This window comes from Cherax quadricarinatus, chromosome 13 (assembly GCF_038502225.1).
Source record: "Cherax quadricarinatus isolate ZL_2023a chromosome 13, ASM3850222v1, whole genome shotgun sequence".
Classification (NCBI taxonomy): Eukaryota; Metazoa; Arthropoda; class Malacostraca; order Decapoda; family Parastacidae; genus Cherax; species Cherax quadricarinatus.
Window position 1 is genome coordinate 51,236,194 of NC_091304.1, and position 5,561 is coordinate 51,241,754.

Sequence of the window (5,561 nt, forward strand, 5' to 3'; positions counted from 1 at the left end):
ATCTCTAGCAAGCATAAAGATATTATTTTTTGTTGGGTCCCTGGTCATGTCGACGTACAGGGCAATGAACAGGCAGACACTGCTGCGCGGTCAGCAGTACATGACCTACCAATTTCCTATAGAGGTGTTCCATTTCTGGACTAGTTTGCTGCAATAACTACCCATCTTCACACCCGTTGGCAACAATGTTGGTCAACTCTGCTCGGTAACAAACTTCATTCTATTAAACCGAGCATAGGTTACTGGCCGTCTTCTTGTCATCAGTGCCGAGGTTGGGAGACCACTCTCTCCCGCCTTCGCATTGGCCACACTCGTCTTACTCATGGGTATCTCATGGAGAGGCACCCTGTTCCTCTCTGTGAGCAGTGTCAAGTTCCAGTATCGATTAGCCACATTCTGTTGGACTGCCTTCTCTATCAACGAGCACGCAGAATTTATCTCCAACGTCATCTTTGTTCTCCTACTCTCTCTCTACCTTCCCTTCTTGCTGATGGACCCTCCTTTAATCCTGACTCTCTCATTGACTTCTTGACAACGACTGATTTACTCCACAAACTCTGATGATGATAACTTTTGCACTCCCCTCAGCCCTTTCTAGTTCAGTCTCTTGCTGCCCTTTACCCTTTCACCATCCACTGCCCCGCTGTTATCCGTAACCTATTACTCATCCATCTCCCTTTTGCCACCTGATGCCCTCGCTTCCTTCCTACCCTGCAGCGCTGTATAGCCCTTGTGGCTTAGCGCTTCTTTTTGATTATTATAATAATGCTGTCAAAAAGTCGAAGAGGGAGTCTGTGTCAAAGTTGGGTCCGTCAGCAAGGAGAGAAAATAAAGTAAGGGCGTTAGAGCGGTGACGATGTCGGAGGAAAATTCTGCATGCTTGTTGATAGACAGGACAGTCCAGTAGAATATGGGAAATTGAAACAGGAACTACAAAATTCTCACAAAGTGGAACAGGATGCCTCTCCATGAGTTAGACAAGTGTGTCCTATGCAAAGACAAGAGTGTGTTATCTCCCAACATCGGTATTGATTACAAGGCCAGACACTCGAACTTGGTTTGATAGAATGTAATTTGTTACAAGTCATATCAGAGCAACGTTGTTGCCAATGATTGTGAAGGTGGGTAGAGATTGCAGCAAAACAGTCAGAGAATGGAATATCTCTATATGAAATTGGTAGGTCATGTACTGCAGATTGCACAGCAGCATAGCTCAACTTAGTATTAGATGGCTGTGGCTTATTTATTTGTTTATCTGAAGCCACTCATAGTTCACCAAGGTAAAAAAAAAATTATAATAGTGACAAGGAAGCATTTTATCCAGTCTTAAATTCCTTTTTCTCTTGCTTGTTGATTAAGAAGTGTTTGGAGACAGCTATGTGACTATTGAGCAGTAGATGGTTGGGAGTCATCTGTTTGTTTAATCAACTGGAGGCTGTTGGTCAGTCATTTACCGAGGTTTAAAGAGCCAGCACACACACACACCATAGTGAGCCAGAGTCAGCATCCAGCTTTCCCCAGACCATATAAACCTCTGAACAGTAAAGTTTATATGCCTGATCTACTTATGGTGTGTAAATTCAGACAAAACTGTACTAATAACCGTTGAACACGAATACTGAAGTGGAACAGAATTCTTCCTTTGTAAGCCGTGTCTCTCTTAAGAGGTGACTAAAATGCTGGGAGCAAGGGGCTAGTAACCCCTTCTCTTGTATACATTACTAAATTTAACCTGTAAACAGTCCAAACGTATATATACATTCTTACTGCTAGTGCCTCAAACGCATATAAACATTTTATTTTTCCTACCTTCAAATATGGCACGATTGGCCTGAGATGCCTTGTCAGCACAGAATGGGTCTTAACACTCAGTGTGCACTGTATTAAAAAAATCTGGGACCACTTAGTACCTTGTGGGATTATTATTATTATAATCAAAAAGAAGTGCTAAGCCACAAGGACTATACAGAGTACCTTGTGGGAGCACCAGTTCAAATGAGCACCAGCTAGAGCAAACAGCTGGGATTCACCGATTTCGTGAAGTATTAACTCTCCCATTTTAAGAGGAAAGTGATGTTGACCCCGAGTTTGAGGTGGATGTGGCCATAAGTGATCAAGGAAATATGAAAATTATTATTATTATAATCAAAAAGAAGCGCTAAGCCACAAGGGCTATGCAGCGCTGCAGGGTAGGGAAGGAAGCAAGGGAATTGGATGGCAGAAGGGAGGGGGGATGATCAGCAGGTTACAGAAAACAGCGGGGCAGGGGATAGTACGGGGGTAGAGGGTAGCAAGAGATACAAGTAGAAAGGGCTGAAAGTATCAGAATTTGTGAAGTAAGTCAGTCGTTGTCAAAAAGTCAATGAGAGAGTCCGGATGAAAGGTGGGTCCATCAGCGAGAAGGGAAGGTAAAGAGAGAGCAGCGGGGCGAAGACGACGACAGAGGTAAATTCTGCGTGCTCGTTGATAAAGTGGGCAGTCCAACAGAATGTGGCTGACTGATAATGGAGCTTGGCAATTCTCACAGAGAGGAGCAAGACGCCTCTCCATGAGATATCCATGAGTAAGACGAGTATGGCCAATGCGAAGACGGGAGAGAGTAGTCTCCCAACCTCGACACTGGTGATAAGAAGACGGCCAGTAACCTATACTCGGTTTAATAGACTGAAGTTTGTTGCCGAGCATAGTAGACCAACGTTGTTGCCAACGGGTGTGAAGGTGGGAAGATATTACAGCAAAATAGTCCGTACATGGAATACCTCTATAAGAAACTGGTAGGTCATGTACTGCTGACCGCGCAGCAGTGTCTGCCTGTTCATTGCCCTGTACGTCAACATGACCAGGGACCCAACAAAAAACAATATCTTTATGCTTAGTAAAGATGCGGCGTAGCCAAAGTTGGATACGGAGGACTAAGGGGTGAGGTGTATCAAATTTTTGTATAGCCTGTAAAGCACTAAGGGAGTCTGAGACAACCACAAATGATGACACAGGCATAGATGCAATACGGATAAGTGCTGTAAGGATGGCATATAATTCAGCAGTAAAAATACTAGCTGAAGATAGTAAATGCCCTTGTACGACGCTGTCCGGAAACACTGCTGCGAATCCTACGCCGTCAGAAGACTTAGAGCCATCTGTGTACACAGCAATGGCATGAGAATGAGAGTGAAAGTGGTCAAGAAAAAGAGAGCGGGAAGCGACCGTAGACAGTTGGGCTTTCGAGCAAGGGAGGGAGAAAGAACAGACTCGAACAGCTGGAACTTCCCAGGGGGGTAGGGAAAAGTGAGATGCTACATGTACATAGAAAGGTGGTAGTTGAAGAGAAGACAAGAGCGAATGAAGGCGAAGAGAGAAGGGACGGAGTAAGCAGGGGCGGCGAACAAATAAAGAATGTCTACTAATATCAGTGACCATTCTATAAATGGAAGGATTGCGGAGATCATGAGAGCGTACATAGTAGCGCAGGCAATGGGCATCACGGCGATCGGATAAGGATGGAACGTTCGCTTCTGCATAGAGGCTTTCGACAGGGGAAGAGCGAAAAGCACCAAGGCATAAACGTAATCCTTGGTGATGAATGGGGTTAAGGCTAGAGAGAGTAGCAGGAGATGCCGCTGAATAGATCTGGTCACCATAATCAAGTTTCGATAAAATAAGGGTGGAATGTAGGTGAAGGAGGGTTCGACGATCAGCTCCCCACGAAAGATGAGCAAGGGTTTTAAGAAGGTTCAGCCGGCTGTGACAAGTTGCCTTCAGAGAGGTAATGTGAGGTTTCCAGGATAACCTACGATCAAAGAGGAGGCCCAGAAACTTGACTGTATCACGTTCAGGGATACGTGAGCCATAGAGGTACAAAGGATGATCAGAGATGACAGAGCGTCTAGTGAAAGTGATTTGGTGGGTTTTAGTGCTGGAAAATTTAAACCCATGTGTGGTGGCCCAATTGGAAACACGGTCGACTGCATGCTGGAGAGAAACTGTAAGGAGGTGACAGTCAGCGCCTGCACAGGCAATAGCGAAGTCATCAACATAGAGTGATGACCAAATATTTGATGGAAGACTAGAGGCCAAATCATTAATAGCAAGGAGAAAAAGTGTTGTGCTCAGAACACATCCCTGGGGGACACCTTCAGCTTGGACAAAGTCCGGGGAGAGTACATTATTAACCCGAACACGGAAATGCCTGTCAGTTAAAAAGTTCTTAAGGAAGGATGGTAGATTGCCTCGAAGGCCTAAGGAGTGGGCTTGGGCTAAAATATTATACCTCCAAGTTGTGTCATATGCCTTCTCAAGGTCAAAAAATATGGCAATAACTGAGTGGTTATTCGCAAAGGCATTACGAACATACGTATCCAAGCGCAGTAAGGGGTCTATGGTAGAACGTCCCTTACGAAAGCCATATTGACGAGTGGAGAGACTGTTGTGTGTCTCTAAATACCACACTAAACGTCTATTTACTAGACGTTCCATTACTTTGCAAACTGCACTGGTAAGAGCAATGGGACGATAGTGGGAGGTTTCATGTCCCGTAGTGCCTGGTTTGCGGAAAGGGAGAACAATGGCGGATTTCCACAGCTGTGGAAGAACTCCTTGTGACCAAATAAGATTGTAAAGGCGTAATAGGACTGCAAGGGCTGACTGATGTAAATGTTGTAGCATACGAATATGAATGTCGTCGGGCCCAGCTGCCGATGATCGACAAGCTGAGAGTGTTGCCTCCAGTTCTTGAAGTGTAAAAGGCACATTATACTGTTCTTCTCTGAGAGAAGAAAAGTCCAAGGGTGCTAACTCTCTGGCAGACTTTGAGGAAAGAAATGAGGGGCATAGATGGAGTCCCTGAGAAATACGGACCAGATGATTGCCAATTTCATTGGCAACATCTAGTGGATTTGCTATATCAACACCGGCAACCCGCAGAACAGGAGCCGGGTCAGGAGAATATTTACCACTCAGTTTTCGTACTTTTTTCCAGACTGCACTCATAGAGGAAGCAGAGGTGATGGTGGAGACATAATCTCGCCAGCAAGTGCGTTTAGCGTCACGGATGACACGGCGAGCGATCGCACGCTTCTGTTTAAAATCAAGGAGTCGCTCTGTGGTTCTATTGTACCGGTACCTGCCCCATGCAGCGCGTTTCAAACGTACTGCACGAGCACAAGCAGGAGACCACCAAGGCACGCATTTCTGAGAATGCCTGCCCGAAGTTTGGGGTATAGAATGAGAAGCTGCGGTGAAAACGGAGGACGAGAAGAGGTGTAAAAGCTCATCGATGGAGGACGAAGAAGGAACCTCTTTAAAAACAGTCAGGTGTGAGTAAAGGTTCCAATTTGCCCGATTAAATTGCCAGCGTGGGGTGCGAAGAGGTGGCGAATATGAAGGGGAAGTAAGAATGATTGGGAAATGATCACTGTCATGTAAGTCCGGGAGAACAGACCAAGTAAAGTCTAATGCGGCGGAGGAAGAGCAAACTGAGAGATCGATGCAAGAGAGAGTATGAGTCCGAGGATCAAAATGGGTGTGAGTACCTGTATTTAAAACATGGAGGGGGTGGGTGGCAA